General features: G+C 61.9%; 1 pseudogene; it reads right to left on the bottom strand.

Moving 5' to 3' along the window:
- Positions 1–22,043, bottom strand: part of LOC140472774 (U8 snoRNA-decapping enzyme-like) — a 28,433-nt pseudogene extending 6,390 nt beyond the window's left edge.
- Between the last annotated feature and the right edge of the window lie 4,601 nt (positions 22,044–26,644).

Raw genomic sequence — 26,644 nt, 5'->3', positions numbered from 1 at the left:
CGCACACACCCTCAGGCACGTACAAACACGCACGCACACACCCCCACAGGCACGTACAAACACGTGCACACACACCCCTGCACCCACAGGCACTTACAAACACGCGCGCACACACCCCCACACCCACAGACACGCACGCACACACGCCCCACACACACGTACAAACACGCGCACACACACCCCCACACCCACAGGCACGTACAAACACGCGCACACACACCCCCACACCCACAGGCACGTACAGACACGCGCACATCCCCCCACACCCACAGGCACGTACAGACACGCACGCACACAAGCCCCACACACGTTCAAACACGCGCGCACACACCCCCACACCCACAGGCACGTACAGACACGCACGCACACAAGCCCCACACACGTTCAAACACGCGCGCACACACCCCCACACCCACAGGCACGTACAAACATGCGCACATCCCCCCACCCCCACAGGCACGTACAAACACGCGCGCACACACCCCCACACCCACAGGCACGTACAAACACGCGCACATCCCCCCACACCCACAGGCACGCGCACACACACCCGCACACCCACAGGCACGTACAGACACGCACGCACACAAGCCCCACACACGTTCAAACACGCGCGCACACACCCCCACACCCACAGGCACGCGCGCACACACCCCCACACCCACAGGCACGTACAAACACGCGCGCGCACACCCCCACACCCAAAGGCACGTTCAAACACGCGCACACACACCCCCACACCCACAGGCACGGACAAACACGCGCGCGCACACCCCCGCAGGCACGTACAAACACGCACGCATGCACACACACCCACACCCACAGGCACAGGCACGCACAAACATGCTCGCACACACCCCCACACCCACAGGCACGTACAAACAAGCGCGCACACACCCAAACCCCCCCAGGCACGTACAAACAAACGCGCACACACACAGAAACGTACAAACACGCGCGCACACACAGGCACGTACAAACACGCGCACACAAACCCCCACACCCACAGGCACGTACAAACACGCGCGCACAAACCCCCACACCCACAGGCACGTACAAACACGCGCGCACACCCCCCCACAGGCACGTACAAACACGCTCGCACACACCCACACACCCTCAGGCACGTACAAACACGCACGCACACACCCCCACAGGCACGTACAAACACGTGCACACACACCCCTGCACCCACAGGCACTTACAAACACGCATGCACACACCCCCACACCCACAGACACGTACAAACACGCGCGCACACACCTCCATACACACACCCAAGTACAAACACGTGAGCACACACCCCCACACCCACAGGCATGTACAAACACGCACACACACCCCTACAGGCATGTACAAACACGCGCGCATGCAGCCCCACAGGCACGTACAAACACGCACACACACACCCCCACACCCACAGGCATGTCGAGACACGCGCGCACACCCCCCCCCGCACACCCATAGGCATGGACAAACACGCACGCACACACCCCCATACCCACAGGCATGTACAAACACGCGTGCACACACCCCCACACCCACAGGCATGTACAGACACGCGCGCACACACCCCCACACCCACAGACACGTACAAACACACGCGCACACCCCCACACCCACAGGCACGTACAAACAAGCGCGCACAGACCCCCACACCCACAGGCACGTACAGACACGCGCGCACACACCCCCACACACGTACAGACACGCGCGCACACACCCCCACACCCACAGACACGTACAGACACGCATGCACACACGCCCCACACACACGTACAAACACGCGCACACACACACCCACAGGCACGTACAGACACGCGCACACCCCCCCACACACCCCCCCACACCCACAGGCACGTACAAACACGCGCGCACACACCCCCACACCCAAAGGCACGTACAAACACGCACGCACACACCCCCGCACCCGCAGGTACGCACAAACACGCACGCACAAACCCCCGCACCCACAGGCACGCACAAACAGGCGCGCACACACCCTAACCCCCCCAGGCACGTACAAACAAACGCGCGTACACACACACAGACGTACAAACACGCGCGCAAACACACAGACAAATACAAACACGCGTGCACACACACACACAGACACGTACAAACACACGCGCACACACACACAGACACGTACAAACACGCGCGCACACACCCCCACACCCACAGGCACGTACAAACACGCACGCACACCCCCCCCACACCCACAGGCACGTACAAACACGCGCGCACACCCCCCCACACCCACAGGCACGTACAAACACGCGCGCACCCCCGCCACACCCACAGGCACGTACAAACACGCGCGCACCCCCCCCCACACACCCACAGGCACGTACAAACACGCGCGCACCCCCGCCACACCCACAGGCACGTACACACACGCACACCCCCCCACACCCACAGGCACGTACAAACACGCGCGCACAACCTCCACACCCACAGGCACGTACAAACACGCGCGCACTCACCCCCACCCCCACAGGCACGTACAAACACGCGCGCACACACCCCCACACCCACAGGCACGTACAAACACGCGCGCGCACACCCCCACACCCACAGGCACGTACAAACACGCGCACACCCCCCCACAGGCACGTACAAACACACACGCACACACACACACACACACACACACAGAGGCACGTACAAACTCATGCGCACACCCCCCCCCCACACCCACAGGCACGTACAAATACGTGCGCACACACCCCCACACCCACAGGCACGTACAAACACGCGCGCACACACCCCCACCCCCACAGGCACGTACAAACACACGCGCACACAGCCCCACATCCACAGGCACGTACAAACACGCACGCACTCACCCCCACAGGCACGTACAAACACACACGCACACACCCCCCCCCACACCCACAGGCACGTACAAACACGCATACCCACCCCCATACCCACAGGCACGTACAAACACGCACGCACGCACACACACCCACACGCAAGCACAAACACGCACGCACTCACCCCCACCCCCACAGGCACGTACAAACACGCACGCACACCCCCCCACCCCCACAGGCACGTACAAACACACACGCACGCACACACCCCCAATACCCACAGACACGTACAAACACGTGCGCACACCCCCCCACACCCACAGACACGTACAAACACGCACACACACACACCCACAGGCATGTACAGACACGCACGCACACCCCCACACCCACAGGCACGTACAAACACGCGCACACACACCCACACCCACAGGCACCTACAAACACGCACACACCCCCACCCCTACAGGCATGTACAGACACGCACGCACACACACACACACACACACACACACAGAGGCACGTACAAACTCATGCGCACACCCCCCCACACCCACAGGCACGTACAAATACGCGCGCACACATCCCACACCCACAGGCACGTACAAACACGCGCGCACACACCCCCACCCCCACAGGCACGTACAAACACGCGCGCACACAGCCCCACATCCACAGGCACGTACAAACGCGCGTGCACACCCCCACCCCCACAGGCACGTACAAACACGCGCGCACACAGCCCCACATCCACAGGCACGTACAAACACGCACGCACACACCCCCACAGGCACGTACAAACACGCACGCACACAACCCCCCCACACCCACAGGCACGTACAAACACGCATACCCACCCCCATACCCACAGGCACGTACAAACACGCGCGCACACACACCCACACGCAAGCACAAACACGCGCGCACACAGCCCCGCATCCACAGGCACGTACAAACGCGCGCGCGCGCACACACAGACACATACAAACACGTGCGCACACCCCCCCACACCCACAGACACGTACAAACACGCACACACACACACCCACAGGCATGTACAGACACGCACGCACACCCCCACACCCACAGGCACGTACAAACACGCGCACACACACCCACACCCACAGGCACCTACAAACACGCACACACCCCCACCCCTACAGGCATGTACAGACACGCACGCACACCCCCCCACACCCACAGGCACGTACTAACACGCGCACACACACACACCCACCCACAGGCACCTACAGACACGCACACACCCCCACCCCTACAGGCATGTACACACACGCACGCACACCCCCCCACACCCACAGGCACGTACAAACACGCGCACACACCCCCACACCCACAGGCACCTACAAACACGCACACACCCCCACCAGCACGTACATACACGCACACACCCCACACCCACAGGCACGTACAAACACGCGCACACCCCCCCACAGGCACATACAAACACACGCACACACACACACACACACACAGAGGCACGTACAAACTCATGCGCACACCCCCCCACACCCACAGGCACGTACAAATACGCGCGCACACATCCCACACCCACAGGCACGTACAAACACGCGCGCACACACCCCCACCCCCACAGGCACGTACAAACGCGCGCACACTGCCCCACATCCACAGGCACGTACAAACGCGCGTGCACACCCCCACCCCCACAGGCACGTACAAACACGCGCGCACACAGCCCCACATCCACAGGCACGTACAAACACGCACGCACACACCCCCACAGGCACTTACAAACACGCACGCACACAACCCCCCCACACACGTACAAACACGCATACCCACCCCCATACCCACAGGCACGTACAAACACGCGCGCACACACACCCACACGCAAGCACAAACACACGCGCACACAGCCCCGCATCCACAGGCACGTACAAACGCGCGCGCGCGCACACACAGGCACGTACAAACGCGCGCGCGCGCACACACAGGCACGTACAAACTCACGCGCGCGCGCACACACAGGCACGTACAAACGCACGCGCGCGCACACACAGGCACGTACAAACGCACGCGCGCGCACACACAGGCACGTACAAACGCACGCGCGCGCACACACAGGCACGTACAAACGCGTGCGCGCGCACACACAGGCACGTACAAACGCGTGCTCGCGCGCGCACACAGGCACGTACAAATACGCGCGCGCGCACACAGGCACGTACAAACACGCGCGCGCGCACACAGGCACGTACAAACACGCGTACACACCCCCACACCCCCAGTCAGGTACAAACACGCACACACATACACACACACACACAGACACGTGCAAACACGTGCGCACACACCGCCACACCCACAGGCACGTACAAACACGCAAGCACACACCCCCACCCCCACAGGCATGTACAAACACGCACGCACACACCCCCACCCCCACAGGCACGTACAAACACGCACGCACACCTCCCCACCCCCACAGGCACGTACAAACACGCGTGCACTCACCCCCACCCCCACAGGCACGTACAAACACGCGTGCACTCACCCCCACCCCCACAGGCACGTACAAACACGCGCGCACTCACCCCCACCCACACAGGCACGTACAAACACGCGCGCACTCACCCCCACAGGCACGTACAAACACACATACCCACCCCCATACCCACAGGCAGGTACAAACACGCACACACATACCCCCACCCCCACAGGCACGTACAAACACGCGCGCACACACCCCCACCCCCACAGACACGTACAAACACGCGCGCACACACCCCCACACCCACAGACACGTACAAACATGCACACACCCCCACACCCACAGACATGTACAAACACGCGCACACACACCCCCACACCCACAGACATGTACAAACACGCGCACACACACCCACACCCACAGGCACCTACAAACACGCGCGCACACACCCCCACACCCACAGGCACGTACAAACACGTGCGCACACACCCCCACACCCACAGACACGTACAAACACGCACACACCCCCACACATGTACAAACACGCGCACACCCCCCCACACCCACAGGCACCTACAAACACGCGCGCACACACCCCCACACCCACAGGCACGTACAAACACGCGCACACACACCCCCACAGGCACGTACAAACACGTGCGCACACACCCCCACACCCACAGGCACCTACAAACACGCGCGCACACCCCCCCACCCCCACAGGTACGTACAAACACGCGCGCACAACCCCCACACCCACAGGCACGTACAAACACGCGCGCACACACCCCCACACCCACAGGCACGTACAAACACGTGCGCACACACCCCCACACCCACAGACACCTACAAACACGCGCGCACACACCCCCACACCCACAGGCACGTACAAACACGCGCGCACAACCCCCACACCCACAGGCACGTACAAACACGCGCGCACACACCCCCACCCCCACAGGCACGTACAAACACGTGCGCACACACCCCCACACCCACAGACACCTACAACACGCGCGCACACACCCCCACACCCACAGACACCTACAACACGCGCGCACACACCCCCACACCCACAGACACCTACAAACACGCACGCGCACACCCCCACCCCCACAGGCATGTACAGACACGCACACACACCCCCACACCCACAGGCACGTACAGACACGCACGCACACACCCCCACACCCACAGACACCTACAAACACGCACGCGCACACCCCCACCCCCACAGGCATGTACAAACATGCGCGCACACACCCCCACACCCACAGGCACATACAAACAAACACGCACGCACACACCCCCACACCCACAGGCACATACAAACAAACACGCACGCACACACCCCCACACCCACAGACACCTACAAACACGCACGCGCACACCCCCACCCCCACAGGCACGTACAAACACGTGCGCACACACCCCCACCCCCACAGGCACGTACAAACACGTGCGCACACACCCCCACCCCCACAGGCACGTACAAACACGTGCGCACACACCCCCACCCCCACAGGCACGTACAAACACGTGCGCACACACCCCCACCCCCACAGGCACGTACAAATGTGTGCACACGCAGACCCCGGTATTGAACCCCACTCACAGACACCCGCAGTGCCCCAGATGTTGATCTATTCCTCAACCCCATGGCTACCATATTCACGGCTGTGTGGAGTCAGCCCTGTCCCAAGTCAGTTGCCCCCCCTACCCCCCCTCACCTGAGTCTTTCCCCTCCCAATCTCAGAATCCCTGCCATGTGAGCAGGCGATCCAACTTAGTGAATGCACCCTGACCCTCTGAAGAGGTCCTGGCACCACTGTTGTTCATCGTTGATATAAACCATTTGGGGTGAGAACACAGAGGACGTGGTTAATAAGTTTACGGATGACACCAAGCCTGGTGGGTACAGCGGACAGTGAGAAAGGTGATCGAATATGACAACAGGATCGCAGTCAACTGGGTGAATGGACTGAGGAGCAGCAGATGGGAGTTTCATTTGGATAAATGGAACGTTTCACATTTCGATGCAATGGACCAGGACGGACACAACTGAAAGTTGGGCCTTGGGGAGTATTGTCAAACAGAGAGACCGAAGGGTTCAGGGACATCATTGTGTTGTAGTTTGCAGCACAGGCTGGATCAGATGGCGTTTCGGACACTTGCGTTCATCGCTCGGAGCTTTGAGTGTAGGAGCTGGGAGGTCTACAGGAGATTGGTTGGGCCGCTTTTGGAATACTGCGTTCAATTGCGACAGAACCTCGACAGAGTCTGGAAACAGGCCATTCAGCCCAACGGGTCCTCACCGACCTCTGAAGAGCATCCCACCCAGACTCATTTCACACACATCCCCCCACCACGCCCAATGCTGCTACCCTTTTAACCCTGCATTTCCCACAGCCAACACACCTAACCAACACATCCCTGAACACCCCAGACAATTTAGCACGGCCAATCCACCCTAACCTGTACATCCTTGGGCACTATGGGACAATTTAGCACGGCCAATCCACCCTAACCTGTACATCCCTGGGCACTATGGGGACAATTTAGCACGGCCAATCTACCCTAACCTGCACATCCCTGGGCACTACGGGGACAATTTAGCACGGCCAATCCACCCTAACCTGCACATCCCTGGGCACTACAGGGACAATTTAGCACGGTCAATCCACCCTAACCTGTACATCCCTGGGCACTACGGGGACAATTTAGCACGGCCAATCCACCCTAACCTGTACATCCCTGGGCACTACGGGGACAATTTAGCACGGCCAATCCACCCTAACCTGTACATCCCTGGGCACTATGGGACAATTTAGCACGGCCAATCCACCCTAACCTGTACATCCCTGGGCACTATGGGACAATTTAGCACGGCCAATCCACCCTAACCTGTACATCCCTGGGCACTACGGGGACAATTTAGCACGGCCAATCCACCCTAACCTGCACAGCCCTGGGCACTACGGGGACAATTTAGCACGGCCAATCCACCCTAACCTGTACATCCCTGGGCACTACGGGGACAATTTAGCACGGCCAATCCATCCTAACCTGTACATCCCTGGGCACTACGGGGACAATTTAGCACGGCCAATCCACCCTAACCTGTACATCCCTGGGCACTACGGGGACAATTTAGCACGGTCAATCCACCCTAACCTGCACATCCCTGGGCACTACAGGGACAATTTAGCACGGCCAATCCACCCTAACCTGCACATCCCTGGGCACTACGGGACAATTTAACACGGCCAATCCACCCTAACCTGCACATCCCTGGGCACTACGGGGACAATTTAGCACGGCCAATCCACCCTAACATGCACATCCCTGGGCACTACGGGGCCAATTTAGCACGGCCAATCCACCCTAACCTGTACATCCCTGGGCACTATGGGACAATTTAGCACGGCCAATCCACCCTAACCTGTACATCCCTGGGCACTACGGGGACAATTTAGCACGGCCAATCCACCCTAACCTGTACATCCCTGGGAACTCCGGGGACAATTTAGCACGGCCAATCCACCCTAACCTGTACATCCCTGGGCACGATGGGGACAATTTAGCACGGCCAATCCACCCTAACCTGTACATCCCTGGGCACGATGGGGACAATTTAGCACGGCCAATCCACCCTAACCTGTACATCCCTGGGCACTATGGGACAATTTAGCACGGCCAATCCCACCCTAACCTGCACATCCCTGGGCACTACGGGGACAATTTAGCACGGCCAATCCCACCCTAACCTGTACATCCCTGGGCACTACGGGACAATTTAGCACGGCCAATCCACCCCAACCTGCATATCTTTGGACTGTGGGAGGAAACCCACGCAGACACTGGGTGAATGTGCAAACTCCACACAGAGAGAGAGTTGCCCGAGGGTGGTATCGAATCCTGGTCCCTGGCGCTGAGAGGCTGCAGCGCTAACCACTGAGCAATCGTGCCGTCCAGATTCATGTGTCGCTGCTGCAGGAACGATGTTGGGAAACTTGAAAAGGTTCAGAAAAGATTTGAAAGGATATTGCTTGGGTTGGAGAGTTCGGGCTACAGGGAGAGGCTGGATAGGCCGGGGGCTGTTCTCCCTGGAGCAGAGGCTGAGGGGTGACCTTATAGAGGTTTATAAAATCATGAGGGGGGTGTGGATAGGGTAAATAGACAAGGTCTTTTCCCCCTGGGGTGGGGGGAGCCCAGAACTAGAGGGTTATTAAATCATGAGGGGGGGGCATGGATAGGGTAAATAGACAAGGTGTTTTCCCCCTGGGGTGGGGGAGTCCAGAACTAGAGGGGGGGTAGGTTTAAGGTGAGAGGGGGGAAAGGGACCCGAGGGGTAACTTTTTCCCCCAGAGGGTGGTGCGTGTGGGGAACGAGCTGCCAGAGGGAGTGGTGGGGGCTGGTACAATGATAACATTTAAAAGGATCGGGGGGGGACATGGATAATGGGAACAGCCAATTGCTATGATACATATAGGCACCAACGATAGACGTGAAAAACGAGTGGAGGTCCTGAAAGCAGAATTCAGGGAACTCGGAGAGATATTAAAGAGGACCTCACAGCTAGTGATCGCGGGATCGCTCCCAGTGCCACGTGCTAGCCAGTGTAGAAATGAAAAACAAAACAGGCAGGATGAAGACGTGGCCCGAGGGATGGTGTAGGAGGGAGAGGCTCAGATTTATGGGACTCTGGGACTGGTTCTGGGGGGGGATGGTGGGACTATTACAAATTGGACGGTCTACATCCGAACCAGACGGGAACCAATGTCCTTGGGGGGAGTTTTTGCGACTGCGTTTGGGGAGGTTTTAAACTAATGTGACTGGGAGCCAGAAGAGACGTCGACAGCGAGGTGGAGACTGTAAGAATCGTGACGATAACATGAATAAGGGGGAAGAGTAGGCAGGGAGCAGGCGAGCGCAAACGAACTGGTGGCCTGAAGTGCATCGACTTTAATGCAAGGAGTATTCGTGGGTAAGGCAGGTGGATTTGGGGCTCGGATTGGGGCCTGGGAGTATGATGTTACTGCCATCACAGAGACTTGGTTGAAGGAAGGGGATGATGATTGGCAACTGAATGTTCCAGGATATAGGCGCTTCAGACAGGACAGGGAGGGAAGTCAAAGGGGGTTGGGGGGGGGGGGGGAGGAGGTGGTGTTGCATTGCTGCTTAGGGACAATAACACGGCTGTGCCAAAGGAGCACACTATGGAGGGCGTTAGCAGTGAGGTGGAGCTGAGAAATCAGAAGGGTGCAGTTACCTTGTTGGGGCTGTATTACAGGCCTCCCAACAGTGAGCGTGAGGTAGAAGAACAAACAGGGAAACAGGTTATGGAAAGATGGCGAGGCAATAGGGTAGTGGTGACGGGAGATTTTAATGTTCCCAACATTGACTGGGATACACTTCCTGCCAGAGGTCTGGATGGAGTACAATTTGTAAGAAGCGTCCAGGAGAGTTTTCTAGTCCGACGAGGGAAGGGGCCATCTTGGACCTGGTACTGGGGAACGAGCCAGGACAGGTGGGAGAAGTTGCGGTGGGGGATTGATTTCTTTGGGAACAGTGACCACTAAAACTCTGTAAGTTTTAGAATACTCGGGAGACAAAGACGAGAGTGGTCCTGAGGGAAGAGTAGTAAACAGGGCCAGTTATATCAAAATTCGGCAGGAGCTGGGAAACGTGGATTGGACGCGGCTATTTGAAGGGAAGTCCACATTTGAGATGGGGGAGGCTTTCAAAGATAGTGCAGGATAGACATGTCCCGTTGAAGGCAGAGGATAGGAAGGGCAAGATTGGTGAACCGTGGACGACAGGAGAAATTGTACGACTAGCCAAGAGGAAAAGGGAAGTGTACATAAGGTCCAGGCAGCTACGAACAGAACGGGCCCTGGGGGAATATCAGCACAGTAGCAGCAATCTTAAATGAGGAATCAAGCGGGCTAAAAGGGGTCATGAAATAACTTTAGCAAGCAGAATTAAGGAGAATCCCAAAGCATTTTATTCTTAGGTAAGCAGCAAGCAGGTAACTAGAGAAAGGATTGGTCCACTAAAGGATAATGAAGGAAGACTGTGTGCCGAACCTGAGAGAATGGGTGAGATTCTCAATGATTACTTTGCATCAGTGTTCACTGAGGAGAGGGACATGATGAATGTTGAGGCTGGAGATAGAAGTTTGATTAGTCTGGATCACGTTGACATAAGTAGGGAGAATGTGTTGGGTAGGCTAGTGGTTATTAAGGTGAACAAATCCCCAGGACCAGATGGGATCTATCCCAGGTCGCTGATGGAGGCGAGAGAGGAAATAGCTGGGGCCCTGACAGATATCTTTGTGGCATCCTTAAATACAGGTAAGGTGCTGGAGGACTGGAGGGTTGTTCATGTTGTCCCCCTGTACAAGAAGGGTAGTAGGGATATTCCAGGTAACTACAGACCAGTGAGCCTGACGTTGGTGGTGGGAAAGTTGCTGGAGAAGGTACTGAGAGATAAAATCTATTTATATTTGGAAAGGAATGAGCTTATCAGTGATAGGCAGCATGGTTTTGTGCGGGGGAGATTGTACCTTACCAACTTGATAGAGTTCTTTGAGGAAGTGACCAAATTGTTAGATGAAGGAAGGGCTGTCGATGTCATATACATGGCCTTTAGTAAGGGGTTTGAGAAGGTTCCCCATGGTAAACTAATGGAGAAAGTGAAGTCACATGGTGTGCAGGGTGTCCTAGCGAGGTGGATAAGGAACAGGAGACAGAGAGTAGGAGTTAGAGGGAGTTTCTCAAAATGGAGAAAGGTGCCCAGTGGTGTCCCACAGGGATCAGTGTTGGGGCCCACTGCTGTTTGTAACATACAGAAATGATCTGGAAGAGGGCACTGTTGGAATGATCCGCAAGTTTGCAGATGACACCGAAGATTGGTGGAGTAGCAGAAAGTGTAAGGGACTGTCAGAGAATACAGGAGGAGATAAGATAGACTGGAGAGTTGGGCGGGTAAGTGGGAGATGGAGTTCAATCCAGACCAAATGTGAGGTGACGCATTTAGGATGCATTTGTGGTTTAAAAAACCATGAAGGGTATCGACAGGGTGGATAGAGACAAGCTTTTTCCTCCCAGGGTGAAGGATTCAGTCACCCAGGGGTCACACTTTCAAGGTGAGAGGTGAAAGGTTTAAGGGGGATACACACGGCACGTACTTCACACAGAGGGTGGTGGGTGCCCAGTAGAGGTGGGAGAGGCAGGCACGGTAGATTCATTTAAGGTGTGTCTGGGCAGATGTATGAGGAGCTGGGGAGCAGAGGGATACAGATGCTGGGGAATTGGGCGACAGGTTTAGACAGTAGATTAGGATCGGCTCAGGCTTGGAAGGGCCGAAGGGCCTGTTCCTGGGCTGTACATTTGTTTGTTGTTCTCTAAGAAGGGTTGCGAGGGCTTTGGGCCAAATGGGAACAGATTAATTGAGGATATCGGTCGACACAGACGGGTTGGACCGAAGGGTCTGTTTCCGGGCTGTACAACTCTGACTCCCGGCACGTGATTCAGAAATGGAGGGGTATGGACCCAGCTCAGGCAGGTGGGACTAGCCACGTTTCGGATCATTGTGGGCATGCACCGGTTGGAGTGATGGGTCTGTTTCTGTGTGGTATAACCGGGTGATCGCGAAGAAGTCTCTTCAAGGGCAACTCGGGACGGGCAGTGCCCTACACTCCAATAAAACAAACCTGAACCTTACCCCTCAGGAGGGTATTTATCTCATTATTCACACCATCTGCAGCTCCACAGGGGACTTACACCTGGCATTCTCTGGGGTGGAGGGGGAGGAGAGAAGAGAGTTCTCCCTGCAAGGTTTGTGAAGCTCAGGTTGAGCTTTAGGGTGTCGGTTTGATATCCAGACCTTTCATTACCTGACTAGGTAACATCGTCAGTGGTAACCCCCAAGTGAAGCGAAGCTGTTGTCTCCTGCTTCCGATTTATATCTTTCTCCTAGATGGGGTTCCTGGGGTTTGTGGTGAGGTCATTTCCTGTTTTGTTTTCGGAGGGGTTGATAGGCGGGATCTACATCTAGGTGTTTGTAGATCGTACGAACGTCTAATCGGGGATGAAAGGTCTGCAACACAAATTCCCAGCTCGGCGAACACAACCCCAACAGCTAGCACCCGAGCTACAAATCTTCGCACAAACTTTACCCACTAATATCATTTATTGTATCCGTTGCTCCCGATGCGGTCTCCTCTACATTGGGGAGACTGGGCCCCTCCTAGCAGAGCGCTTTAGGGAACATCTCCGGGACACCCGCACCAATCAACCAAACCGCCCCGTGGCCCAACATTTCAACTCCCCCTCCCACTCTGCCGAGGACATGGAGGTCCTGGGCCTCCTTCACCTCCGCTCCCTCACCAGCAGACGCCTGGAGGAAGAATGCCTCATCTTCCGCCTCGGAACACTTCAACCCCTGGGCATCAGTGTGGACTTCAACAGCTTCCTCATTTCCCCTTCCCCCACCTCATCCTAGTTTCAAACTTCCAGCTCAGCACCGGGGGTGGGTGGCATGTTGGACCCTGTGGCGTGTGGAGGGAGACCAGCCCCTGGGGGATTGTGGGGGCAGCTTCGGGGTCCCCGCATCTGAGAGAGGACAGACGCAGCTACAGAGGGATTCCCGAGACTGACCGAAGGGAGAGAGACCGGATCAGTTTGGGACTGTATCCAGCAGCGGTTTCAGGAGGAGGGGGATAGGAACCTACAAAATACTAAGGGGGCTGGGGCGGGGGTGCATCGGAAGGACATTCCTGATGACCCAGAACCAGGAGGTGGGGTTTATGGTCTAAAGGAGACGGGGTCAGACTGAGATTGGGTGCACCCAGAGAGCAGGGAAAAGCCGGGGGGAATCCTCTGGGGGAATGCAGTCAGGGGCCAGAATACTGAACATTTCCAAGTCAGAGTTAGATACCATTCTTAGGGGCATTGGATGGGGGGGGGGGGGGGGGGGGGGGAGACTGGAGTTGGACGGACGGTCACCCGTGAACTGGGGGCGCTTTTCCCAACCACCCCGGGAACATTTATCCTGCAATCCCACTCGTAAACCTGACATCTCCCGGGAGGGTATTCAGACCCTCCAACGATCCCCTAAACTCGCCCTCCAACCCCCCCCCCCCCCCACATTTCCATGGAGACGTTTACCTCTCTGATACCCTCTCGGGGGGGGGGGGGGGGGTGTATCTATCCCCGGGGGGGGGGGGGTGTATCTATCCCCCGGGGGGGGGTGTATCCTGGGGGGGGGGGGGGAGGGTGTATATATCTATCCCGGGGGGGGGGGTGTATATCCCGGGGGGGGGGTGTATATCCGGGGGGGGGGGGGGGTGTATATATCTAACCCCGGGGGGTGGGGGTGTATCCCGGGGGGGGGGGGGGGAAGGTGTATATATCTATCCCCCGGGGGGGGGGTGTATCTATCCCCAGGGGGGGGTGTATCCGGGGGGGGTGTATCTATCCACGGGGGGGGTGTATCCGGGGGGGGTTGTATCCCGGGGGGGGTGGGGGGGTGTATAGTCCCGGGGGGTGTATCCAGGGGGGGGTGTATCCGGGGGGGGGTGTATATCCGGGGGGGGGGCGTGTATATCGGGGGGGTGTATATCCGGGGGGGTGTATATCCGGGGGGGTGTATATCCGGGGGGGTGTATATCCGGGGGGGTGTATATCCGGGGGGGTGTATATCCGGGGGGGTGTATATCCGGGGGGGTGTATATCCAGGGGGGGGTGTATATCCGGGGGGTGTATATCCGGGGGGGGGGGTGTATATCCGGGGGGTGTATATCCGCGGGGGGGGGTGTATATCCGGGGGGGGTGTATATCCGGGGGGGGGGGTGTATATCCGGGGGGGGGGTGTATATCCGGGGGGGGGGGTGTATATCCGGGGGGGGGGGTGTATATCCGGGGGGTGTATATCCGGGGGGGGGGTGTATATCCGGGGGGTGTATATCCGGGGGGGGGGGGTGTATATCCGGGGGGGGGGTGTATATCCGGGGGGGGGGGTGTATATCCGGGGGGGGGGGGGTGTATATCCGGGGGGGGGGTGTATATCCGGGGGGTGTATATCCGGGGGGGGGGTGTATATCCGGGGGGGGGTGTATATCCGGGGGGTGTATATCCGGGGGGGGGGTGTATATCCGGGGGGGGGGGTGTATATCCGGGGGGGGGTGTATATCCGGGGGGGGGTGTATATCCGGGGGGGGGGTGTATATCCGGGGGGGGGGGGGGTGTATATCCGGGGGGGGGGGTGTATATCCGGGGGGTGTATATCCGGGGGGGGGGGGGGTGTATATCCGGGGGGTGTATATCCGGGGGGGGGGGGGTGTATATCCGGGGGGGGTGTATATCCGGGGGGGGGGGGGGTGTATATCCGGGGGGGGGGGGTGTATATCCGGGGGGGGGGTGTATATCCGGGGGGTGTATATCCGGGGGGGGGGGGTGTATATCCGGGGGGGGGTGTATATCCGGGGGGGTGTATATCCGGGGGGGGGGTGTATATCCGGGGGGGGGGGTGTATATCCGGGGGGGGGTGTATATCCGGGGGGTGTATATCCGGGGGGGGGGGGTGTATATCCGGGGGGGGGGGTGTATATCCGGGGGGGGGGTGTATTATCCGGGGGGGGGTGTATATCTGGGGGGTGTATATCCGGGGGGGGGTGTATATCCGGGGGGGGGGTGTATATCCGGGGGGTGTATATCCGGGGGGGTGGGGTGTATATCCGGGGGGGGGGGTATATCCGGGGGGGGGGTGTATATCCGGGGTGGGGTGTATATCCGGGGGGGTGTATATCCCGGGTGTATCCCCGGGGGGGGGTGTATCTATCCCCGGGGGGGGGGGGGTTGTATATCCCGGGGGGGTGTATTTCCCGGGTGTATCCCCGGGGGGGTGTATATCCCGGGTGTATCCCGGGGGGTGTATATCCCGGGTGTATCCCCGGGGGGTGTATATCCGGGGGGTGTATATCCCGGGTGTATCGGGGGGGGGGGGTATATCCCGGGGGGTGTATATCCCGGGTGTATCCGGGGGGGGGTGTATCCCGGGTGTATCCCCGGGGTGTATATCCCGGGTGTATCCCGGGGGGGGGTGTATCCCGGGTGTATCCCCGGGGGGTGTATATCCCGGGTGTATCCCCGGGGTGTATATCCCGGGTGTATCCCGGGGGGGGTGTATCCCGGGTGTATCCCGGGGGGTGTATATCCCGGGTGTATATCCGGGGGGTGTATATCCCGGGTGTATCGGGGGGGGGGTATATCCCGGGGGGTGTATATCCCGGGTGTATCGGGGGGGGGGTATATCCCGGGGGGTGTATATCCCGGGTGTATCGGGGGGGGGGGTGTATATCCCGGGTGTATCGGGGGGGGGGGTGTATCCCGGGTGTATCCGGGGGGTGTATATCCCGGGTGTATCCCCGGGGGGGGTGTATATCCCGGGTGTATCCCCGGGGGGGGTGTATATCCCGGGTGTATCCCCGGGGGGGGTGTATATCCCGGGTGTATCCCGGGGGGTGTATATCCCGGGTGTATCCCCGGGGGGGGTGTATATCCCGGGTGTATCCCCGGGGGGGTGTATATCCCGGGTGTATCCCCGGGGGGGGGTGTATATCCCGGGTGTATCCCGGGGGGTGTATATCCCGGGTGTATCCCCGGGTGTATATCCCGGGTGTATCCCCGGGGGGGGTGTATATCCCGGGTGTATCCCCGGGGGGGGGTGTATATCCCGGGTGTATCCCCGGGGGGGGGTGTATATCCCGGGTGTATCCCGGGGGGTGTATATCCCGGGTGTATCCCGGGGGGGGTGTATATCCCGGGTGTATCCCCGGGGGGGGTGTATATCCCGGGTGTATCCCGGGGGGTGTATATCCCGGGTGTATCCCCGGGGGGGGTGTATATCCCGGGTGTATCCCCGGGGGGGGTGTATATCCCGGGTGTATCCGGGGGGTGTATATCCCGGGTGTATCCCCGGGGGGGGTGTATATCCCGGGTGTATCCCCGGGGGGGGTGTATATCCCGGGGGGGTGTATATCCCGGGGGGGTGTATATCCCGGGGGGGTGTATATCCCGGGGGGGGGTGTATATCCCGGGGGGGGGTGTATATCCCGGGGGGGTGTATATCCCGGGGGGGTGTATATCCCGGGGGGGTGTATATCCCGGGGGGGTGTATATCCCGGGGGGGTGTATATCCCGGGTGTATCGGGGGGGGGTGTATATCCCGGGTGTATCGGGGGGGGGGTGTATATCCCGGGTGTATCGGGGGGGGTGTATCCCCGGGGGGGTGTATATCCCGGGTGTATCGGGGGGGGGGTGTATATCCCGGGTGTATCGGGGGGGGGGTGTATATCCCGGGTGTATCGGGGGGGGTGTATCCCGGGGGGTGTATCCGGGTGTATCGGGGGGGGGTGTATATCCCGGGTGTATCCCGGGGGGGGTGTATATCCCGGGTGTATCGGGGGGGGGGTGTATCCCGGGGGGTGTATCCCGGGTGTATCGGGGGGGGTGTATATCCCGGGTGTATCCCCGGGGGGTGTATATCCCGGGTGTATCCCCGGGGGGGGTGTATATCCCGGGTGTATCCCCGGGGGGGGTGTATATCCCGGGTGTATCCCGGGGGTGTATATCCCGGGTGTATCCCGGGGGGGTGTATATCCCGGGTGTATCCCGGGGGGGTGTATATCCCGGGTGTATCGGGGGGGGGGGTGTATATCCCGGGTGTATCGGGGGGGGTGTATATCCCGGGTGTATCCCCGGGGGGGGTGTATATCCCGGGTGTATCCCGGGGGGTGTATATCCCGGGTGTATCCCCGGGGGGGGTGTATATCCCGGGTGTATCCCCGGGGGGTGTATATCCCGGGTGTATCCCCAGGGGGGGTGTATATCCCGGGTGTATCCCCGGGGGGTGTATATCCCGGGTGTATCCCCGGGGGGTGTATATCCCGGGTGTATCCCCGGGGGGTGTATATCCCGGGTGTATCCCCGGGGGGGGTGTATATCCCGGGTGTATCCCCGGGGGGTGTATATCCCGGGTGTATCCCCGGGGGTGTATATCCCGGGTGTATCCCCGGGGGGGGTGTATATCCGGGTGTATCCCCGGGGGGTGTATATCCCGGGTGTATCCCGGGGGGGGTGTATATCCCGGGTGTATCCCCGGGGGGTGTATATCCCGGGTGTATCCCGGGGGGGGTGTATATCCCGGGTGTATCCCGGGGGGTGTATATCCCGGGTGTATCCCCGGGGGGGGTGTATATCCCGGGTGTATCCCGGGGGGGGTGTATATCCCGGGTGTATCGGGGGGGGGGTGTATATCCCGGGTGTATCGGGGGGGGGGTGTATATCCCGGGTGTATCGGGGGGGGGTGTATCCCGGGGGGTGTATCCCGGGTGTATCGGGGGGGGGTGTATATCCCGGGTGTATCCCGGGGGGGGTGTATATCCCGGGTGTATCGGGGGGGGGGTGTATCCCGGGGGGTGTATCCCGGGTGTATCGGGGGGGGGGTGTATATCCCGGGTGTATCCCCGGGGGGTGTATATCCCGGGTGTATCCCCGGGGGGGGTGTATATCCCGGGTGTATCCCCGGGGGGGGTGTATATCCCGGGTGTATCCCGGGGGGGTGTATATCCCGGGTGTATCCCGGGGGGTGTATATCCCGGTTGTATCCCGGGGGGGTGTATATCCCGGGTGTATCGGGGGGGGGGTGTATATCCCGGGTGTATCGGGGGGGGGGTGTATATCCCGGGTGTATCCCCGGGGGGGGTGTATATCCCGGGTGTATCCCGGGGGGTGTATATCCCGGGTGTATCCCCGGGGGGGGTGTATATCCCGGGTGTATCCCCGGGGGGTGTATATCCCGGGTGTATCCCCGGGGGGTGTATATCCCGGGTGTATCCCCGGGGGGGTGTATATCCCGGGTGTATCCCCGGGGGGTGTATATCCCGGTGTATCCCCGGGGGGTGTATATCCCGGGTGTATCCCGGGGGGTGTATATCCCGGGTGTATCCCCGGGGGGGGTGTATATCCCGGGTGTATCCCCGGGGGGTGTATATCCCGGGTGTATCCCCGGGGGGGGTGTATATCCCGGGTGTATCCCCGGGGGGTGTATATCCCGGGTGTATCCCGGGGGGGTGTATATCCCGGGTGTTTCCCCGGGGGTGTATATCCCGGGTGTATCCCGGGGGGGGTGTATATCCCGGGTGTATCCCGGGGGGGTGTAATATCCCGGGTGTATCCCGGGGGGGTGTATATCCCGGGTGTATCCCCGGGGGGTGTATATCCCGGGTGAATCCCCGGGGGGGGTGTATCCCGGGTGAATCCCCGGGGGGGGTGTATCCCGGGTGTATCCCCGGGGGGTGTATATCCCGGGTGTATCCCGGGGGGTGTATATCCCGGGTGTATCCCCGGGGGGTGTATATCCCGGGTGTATCCCCGGGGGGTGTATATCCCGGGTGTATCCCCGGGGGGTGTATATCCCGGGTGAATCCCCGGGGGGGGTGTATCCCGGGTGTATCCCCGGGGGGTGTATATCCCGGGTGTATCCCCGGGGGGGGTGTATATCCCGGGTGTATCCCGGGGGGGGTGTATATCCCGGGTGTATCCCGGGGGTGTATATCCCGGGTGTATCCCGGGGGGGGGGTGTATATCCCGGGTGTATCCCCGGGGGGGGTGTATATCCCGGGTGTATCCCGGGGGTGTATATCCCGGGTGTATCCCGGGGGGGGGGTGTATATCCCGGGTGTATCCCCGGGGGGGGTGTATATCCCGGGTGTATCCGGGGGGTGTATATCCCGGGTGTATCCCGGGGGGGGTGTATCCCGGGTGTATCCCGGGGGGGTGTATCCCGGGTGTATCCCGGGGGGGGTGTATCCCGGGTGTATCCCGGGGGGTGTATATCCCGGGTGTATCCCGGGGGGGGTGTATATCCCGGGTGTATCCCGGGGGGGTGTATATCCCGGGTGTATATCCCGGGGGGGTGTATATCCCGGGTGTATCCCCGGGGGGGGTGTATATCCCGGGTGTATCCCCGGGGGGGGTGTATATCCCGGGTGTATCCCCGGGGGGGGTGTATATCCCGGGTGTATCCCGGGGGGTGTATCCCGGGGGGTGTATCCCGGGGGGTGTATCCCGGGTGTATCGGGGGGGGGTGTATATCCCGGGTGTATCCCGGGGGGTGTATATCCCGGGTGTATCCCCGGGGGGGGTGTATATCCCGGGTGTATCCCGGGGGGGGTGTATATCCCGGGTGTATCCCGGGGGTGTATCCCGGGGGGTGTATCCCGGGGGGTGTATCCCGGGTGTATCGGGGGGGGGTGTATATCCCGGGTGTATCCCGGGGGGTGTATATCCCGGGTGTATCCCCGGGGGGGGTGTATATCCCGGGTGTATCCCCGGGGGGGGTGTATATCCCGGGTGTATCGGGGGGGGGGGGGTGTATATCCCGGGTGTATCCCGGGGGGTGTATATCCCGGTGTATCGGGGGGGGGGGTGTATATCCCGGGTGTATCCCCGGGGGGTGTATATCCCGGGTGTATCGGGGGGGGGGGTGTATATCCCGGGTGTATCGGGGGGGGTGTATATCCCGGGTGTATCGGGGGGGGGGTGTATATCCCGGGTGTATCCCCGGGGGGGGTGTATATCCCGGGTGTATCCCCGGGGGGGGTGTATATCCCGGGTGTATCCCGGGGGGTGTATATCCCGGGTGTATCGCGGGGGGGGTGTATATCCCGGGTGTATCGGGGGGGGGGTGTATATCCCAGGTGTATCCCGGGGGGTGTATATCCCGGGTGTATCCCGGGGGGGTGTATATCCCGGGTGTATCGGCGGGGGGGGTGTATATCCCGGGTGTATCGGCGGGGGGGTGTATATCCCGGTGTATCGGCGGGGGGGGTGTATATCCCGGGTGTATCGGGGGGGGGGTGTATATCCCGGGTGTATCGGGGGGGGGGTGTACTATCCCGGGTGTATCCCCGGGGGGTGTATATCCCGGGTGTATCGGGGGGGGGGGGGTGTATATCCCGGGTGTATCGGGGGGGGGGGGTGTATATCCCGGGTGTATCGGGGGGGGGGGTGTATATCCCGGGTGTATCGGGGGGGGGGTGTATATCCCGGGTGTATCCCGGGGGGGTGTATATCCCGGGTGTATCCCGGGGGGTGTATATCCCGGGTGTATCGGGGGGGGGGTGTATATCCCGGGTGTATCCCCGGGGGGGGTGTATATCCCGGGTGTATCCCGGGGGGTGTATATCCCGGGTGTATCGGGGGGGGGGTGTATATCCCGGGTGTATCCCCGGGGGGGGTGTATATCCCGGGTGTATCCCGGGGGGGTGTATATCCCGGGGGGGTGTATATCCCGGGGGGGGTGTATATCCCGGGGGGGTGTATATCCCGGGTGTATCCCGGGGGGTGTATATCCCGGGGGGGTGTATATCCCGGGGGGGTGTATATCCGGGGGGGTGTATATCCCGGGGGGGTGTATATCCCGGGGGGTGTATATCCCGGGGGGGTGTATATCCCGGGTGTATCGGGGGGGGGGGGTGTATCCCGGGGGGTGTATCCACTCACCAGCAGCGCGTACCGCAGCGGTATTTTCCCGAAGAGTTTTGCCCGGGTCTGGTCCATACACCATCAGGTGACAGGCGTGTTTATACCCGGACAGAGAGCGGGACTCCTCCGGGACACGGCCCGATACCCGGGCTCCGCCATCACCCTCCGTACACCGCCTCCCGGGCATCCGGGAACCCACCGTCCTTAACAACCACGGCCCAGGCACCATGGCAACGGGGGGCGGGGCCAGGGGAGAGGGGGGGACCGCCCCCTGGTAACGGGGACCCGCCCCATGGTAACAGGGACCGCCCCATGGCAACGGGGGCGGGGCCAGGGGAGAGGGGGGACCGCCGCCTGGAACAGGGACCGCCCCCTGGTAATAGGGACCGCCCCCTGGTAACAGGGACCGCCCCATGGTAACGGGGGACGGCCCCATGGTAACGGGGACCGCCCCCTGGTAACAGGGACCGCCCCATGGTAATAGGGACCGCCCCATGGTAACGGGGACCGCCCCCTGGTAACAGGGACCGCCCCATGGTAACGGGGGACGGCCCACAGGAGATGGGGCGGGCCCACAGGAGAGGGGAACCGCCCACAGGAGAGGGCCTACAGGAGAGGGGGGACCGCCCCCTGGTAACAGGGACCGCCCCATGGTAACAGGGACCGCCCACAGGAGAGGGGGGAGGGCCTACAGGAGAGGGGGGAGGGCCCACAGGAGAGGGGGGAGGGCCCACAGGAGAGGGGGGCGGGCCCACAGGAGAGGGGGGGAGGGCCCACAGGAGAGGGGGGAGGGCCCACAGGAGAGGGGGGCGGGCCCACAGGAGAGGGGGGAGGGCCCACAGGAGAGGGGGGAGGGCCTACAGGAGAGGGGGCGGGCCCACAGGAGAGGGGGGACCGCCCACAGGAGAGGGGGGCGGGCCCACAGGAGAGGGGGGGAGGGCCTACAGGAGAGGGGGGAGGGCCCACAGGAGAGGGGGCGGGCCCAAAGGAGAGGGGGGACCGCCACAGGAGAGGGGGGCGGGCCTACAGGAGAGGGGGGGAGGGCCTACAGGAGAGGAGGGAGGGCCTACTGGAGAGGGGGGCGGGCCCACAGGAGAGGGGGGGGAGGGCCTACAGGGGAGGGGGGAGGGCCACAGGAGAGGGGGCGGGCCCAAAGGAGAGGGGGGACCGCCCACAGGAGAGGGGGGCGGGCCCACAGGAGAGGGGGGCGGGCCCACAAGAGAGGAGGGAGGGCCCACAGGAGAGGGGGGCGGGCCCACAGGAGAGGGGGGGGGGCCCACAGGAGAGGGGGGCGGGCCCACAGAAGAGGAGGGAGGGCCTACAGGTGAGGGGGGCGGGCCCACAGGAGAGGGGGAAGGGCTTACAGGAGAGGGGTGAGGGCCGACAGGAGAGGGGGGGAGGGCCCACAGGAGAGGGGGGAGGGCCCACAGGAGAGGGGGGAGGGCCCACAGGAGAGGGGTGAGGGCCGACAGGAGAGGGGGGAGGGCCCACAGGAGAGGGGGGGAGGGGCCCACAGGAGAGGGGGGAGGGCCCACTGGAGAGGGGGACAGCCCCCTGGCAACCGAGGGTTCCGCCCCTGACAACCTGCCCCCGCCCCTTGCGGCCACAGAGAGGGGCCTTTAGCAACGGAGGACCCGCCCTAGCGACCACCCTGGCAACCGGCACCGCCCCTAGTAAACGACATGTGGCTGGGCGGGGCCTGACAACATGCCCCGCCCCTTGCGTCCACCGCGCAACCTTCCATAAGAATTGGCCCCGCCCCCTGGCAACCGCAGACCGATAATGTGGCCCTGCCCTTAGCAACCACTGATCGGGTCCCCGCCCCTTTAGCTATCACCGAACCGCCCCCTAGCAACAGTGACCGCCCCTGGCAACCAAGCAGCGCGCGCCACGACCTCCTGAACCCTTGGAGTAACTGACCCCGCCCCCCCAGCAACATCTTTCCGCGCCCCTAGCAACCGATGCTGTTGCCCTGACAACCACCCACTCGCTCCTTGGCAACTGACCCCAGGATCAGTACCCCGGCCCTAGCAACCAGTGACCGCGCCCCTAGGCAACCGCTGACCGGCATCACTAAGCAACTGCCCCCCACCCTTAGCAACCACAGGCGTGCCCTAGCAACTGTCATCGCCAATAGCAACAGCGCCACGGCCAACCTGATCCCGGGGCCTAGCAACCACTACCTGGCTCTTAGCAACCACTACCTGGCTCTTAGCAACCACTGCTTTGGTCCTTAGCAACCACTGCCTGTCCCTTAGCAACGACTACCTAGCCCTTAGCAACGACTACCTAGCCCTTAGCAACCACTGCCTGTTCTCCTGGGGGACACCTACCCCCACCCAGGCGATGGTTCGCAGCCCCTAGCGACCATTGACCCCACCCTTTGACCATCTCTGACCAAAGCAACAGACCACCTGCAGCATCATCGCCCTTAGCAACAGCACCATTGGCCTTGGCGACAGGGAACTCCCCACCCTGAGCGAGAGTCCCTGCTGACAGGGCGGGTGCACCCTGCACCCAGTGGGTGACCCTGAGGGACCATCGCCTCCTGTGGCCACAGCACCCACTCCCTCAGCACTGACCCTCCCTCAGACCCCACTCCCTCAGCACTGACCCTCCCTCAGCACTGACCCTCCCACAGACCCCCCACTCCCTCAGCACTGACCCTCCCTCAGACCCCACTCCCTCAGCACTGACCCTCCCTCAGCCCCCACTCCCTCAGCACTGACCCTCCCACAGCCCCCACTCCCTCAGCACTGACCCTCCCACAGCCCCCACTCCCTCAGCACTGACCCTCCCACAGCGCCCACTCCCTTGGTGCGTACCCTCTGACAGCCCTGCTCCTATAGCGCTGACCCTCCCTATTCCCCCCCCCACCCCGTTCTCCCCCCTCTCCCCATGGGAGTGGTGTGTCCCCCCACCGTTCTCTCCCTCGGGCGTGTCTCCTCCACCCCCGTTCTCCCCTGTCCCCCCACCCCCATTCTCCCCTCTCCCCACGGGAGTGTCTCCTCCACCCCCGTTCTCCCCTCTCTCCCCATTCTCCCCTCTCCTCGTTCTTCCCACGGGAGTGTGTGTCCCCCCACCCCCGTTCTCCCCGCGGGAGTGTGTGTTCCCCCCACCCCCCGTTCTCCCTGCGGTAGTGTGTGTCCCCCCCACCCCCGTTCTCCCCTCTCTCCCCCACCCCGTTCTCCCCGCGGGAGTGTGTGTCCCCCCACCCCCGTTCTCCCCTCTCTCCCCTGTCCCCCCCACCCCCGTTCTCCCCGCGGGAGTGTGTGTCCCCACCCCCGTTCTCCCCTGTCCCCCACCCCCGTTTTCCCTGCATGAGTGTGTGTCCCCCCCACCCCTGTTCTCCCCTCGCTCCCCGCGGGAGTGTGTGTCCCCCACCCCCGTTCTCCCCTCTCTCCCTGTCCCCCCACCCCCCGTTCTCCCTGCGGGAGCGTGTGTCCCCCCATCCCCGTTCTCCCCTGTCCCCCCACCCCCGTTCTCCCTGCGGTAGTGTGTGTCCCCCCACCCCCGTTCTCCCCGCGGGAGTGTGTGTCTCTCCCGCGGGAGTGTGTCCCCCCACCCCCCCGTTCTCCCCTCTCTCCCCTGTCCCCCACCCCCCGTTCTCCCCGCGGGAGTGTGTGTCCCCCCACCCCCGTTCTCCCGCGGGAGTGTGTGTCCCCCCCCCCCCTCCCCGCCCCCCTCCCCCCCGCCCCCCCCCCCCCCCCCCGGGATTTCCCCCCCCGTTCTCCCCGCGGAGTGTGTGTCCCCACCCCCCGTTCTCCCCTGTCCCCCCACCCCGTTTTCCCCGCGGGAGTGTGTGTCCCCACCCCGTTCTCCCCTCTCTCCCTGTCCCCACCCCGTCTCCCTCCCCCCCCCCCCCCCGCGGAGTGTGTGTCCCCCACCCCCGTTCTCCCCGCGGGAGTGTGTGTCCCCACCCCCGTTCTCCCCTGTCCCCCCACCCCCGTTTTCCCCGCGGGAGTGTGTGTCCCCACCCCCGTTCTCCCCTCTCTCCCCTGTCCCCCCACCCCCGTTCTCCCCGCGGGAGTGTGTGTCCCCCCACCCCTGTTCTCCCCTCTTTCCCCACGGGAGTGTGTCCCCCCACCCACGTTCTCCCCTCTCTCTCCCTGTCCCCCCACCCCCGTTCTCCCCTCTTTCCCCGCGGGAGTGTGTGTCCCCCCACCCCCGTTCTCCCCGTGGAAGTGTCATTCTCCCGCCCCCCCCCACCCCCGTTCTCCCCGTGGGAGTGTCACCTCCACCCCCCGTTCTCCCCTCTCCCCCCCCCACCCCCGTTCTCCCCGCGGGAGTGTGTGTCTCCCCCCCCTCCCCGTTCTCCCCCTCCCGATACCCTGTCCCCGTTCTCCCCTGTCCCCCTCCCGTCCTCCCCTCTCCCCCCACCCTGTCCCCGTCCTCCCCCTGTCCCCGTTCTCCCCCCACCCTGTCCCCGTTCTCCCGTCCCCCCTCCCCCGTTCTCCCCCCACCCTGTCCCCGTCCTCCCCTGTCCCCCCCACCCTGTCCCCCTCCCCGTTCTCCCCCCACCCTGTCCCTGTTCTCCCCCCACCCTGTCCCCCCCCTTCCTCGTTGAGCCAGTCTCCTACGAAGACAGGCCTCACACCTGTTGCTGGATTCGAGACCAACCCCAGTGAAGAGAGACACCAGTGTTCCCGTTTCCAAACACTCTTTATTCGGAGAGCCCGGGAGTGGAACTCTCGGTGAGAGGAGCTCCTTGCTTGTGGTACGAACCCCCTTCCGCCCCGTCCTGGGCACGGGACGGTGTGCAGTCTGACCCCTCCTGCGTGCCCTAATTGAGCAGGGCG

This window comes from Chiloscyllium punctatum, unplaced genomic scaffold (assembly GCF_047496795.1).
Source record: "Chiloscyllium punctatum isolate Juve2018m unplaced genomic scaffold, sChiPun1.3 scaffold_441, whole genome shotgun sequence".
NCBI lineage: Eukaryota > Metazoa > Chordata > Chondrichthyes > Orectolobiformes > Hemiscylliidae > Chiloscyllium > Chiloscyllium punctatum.
Note: the sequence above shows the minus strand (reverse complement) of the source record. Positions and strands in the feature narration are given on the sequence as shown.